Here is a 1296-nt window from a genome sequence, read left to right as displayed (position 1 = left end):
CTACTACTACTACTACTACTACTACTACTACTACTACTACTACTACTACTACTACTATTACTACTAATAATATTTTACTCTATTATTGAGAGACTACTGCTAGTACTTCAAGCAGAAGTGTCATTCTTATGAATTAAATGGTACCATTACAGTTCCACTGGACCTGTGTTTCGACAGACATGGCTTTACTAAGAATTTTCAAACTGCTTCTTTGCAGAGAAATCTGTCTATACTGACTATCGGCTGCAGCTTCTATGGATTCTGAAAAAATAATTAATCCATATTTCATAGGATTCGCTGGATTTTTTTCTAAAATGTTACTTATGTATATTCATCTATATGTGGAGTCTTCCGATTCTTATATGCTATCGCGATATTAAGTTCTTCCAGGATGTTTCATACATTGTGATGGATAGAATTAATTCTTTTTAAATATATATTATTCAGAGTCCTATATAATATGGACCTGCTAACCTCAGTTACACTAGAAGAAATATTCATGTCAGCAATGACCTCTATGGTACAGAGTCCATTTTGCTCGAGGGTCTATTCAGTAGGCATGATAAAACTCCGAGTTTCGGATGCCGGAGTGGGAACCCACGCCAGCATCTCTTCAGTTATCCGGCCATCGAAAATTCCTGTGAAAAATGACCGTTAAACAAAGTGAAATTATTGTGTGGTTGACCGTTATTATGACAAAAGAGCTATTAGAATATCCGCTAAGTAGGATATTCTTAAACGGAAAGGAATAAGAGAAAATAATCAGAGAGAGAATGAAAAAATACTTGTCGATTACACACACACACACACACACTCACAGACACGCATACACACGCACATATGTATATTTGTGTGTGTGTGCACGCGTGTGTCTGAGTACGAATTATTTCTTGTTACAGAATCTATTTAAAAAATTAAAAGTCATTTTCAATATTATAAAACTTCAAAAGATTAACAAACTCCTCATAAAAGAATTTTTATGTAAGCGCATCCTCTGCTTTCTTCTGCAAAGCAGCAAATGCATCATCATGGTCGCCATCGTTGTCGTTGTCGTTGTTCTGAACATCCTCAATATCATCATCATCATCATCATCATGGTCGTCGTCGTCATCATCATCATCATCATCATCATCATCATCGTCGTCGTCGTCGTCGTCGTTGTCGTCGTCATCGTTAGTAGCATTTCGTCCGTCTTTAAGTTCTGAGTTCAAATTCTGCCGAGGACCACTTTACTTTTCATCTTTTCGTGGTCGAGAAAATATGTACCAGTTGTGTACTGGAATCGATGTAATCGAC

The sequence above is a fragment of the Octopus bimaculoides genome, chromosome 19, assembly GCF_001194135.2.
Source record: "Octopus bimaculoides isolate UCB-OBI-ISO-001 chromosome 19, ASM119413v2, whole genome shotgun sequence".
In the NCBI taxonomy this organism is placed as follows: Eukaryota; Metazoa; Mollusca; class Cephalopoda; order Octopoda; family Octopodidae; genus Octopus; species Octopus bimaculoides.
Note: the sequence above shows the minus strand (reverse complement) of the source record.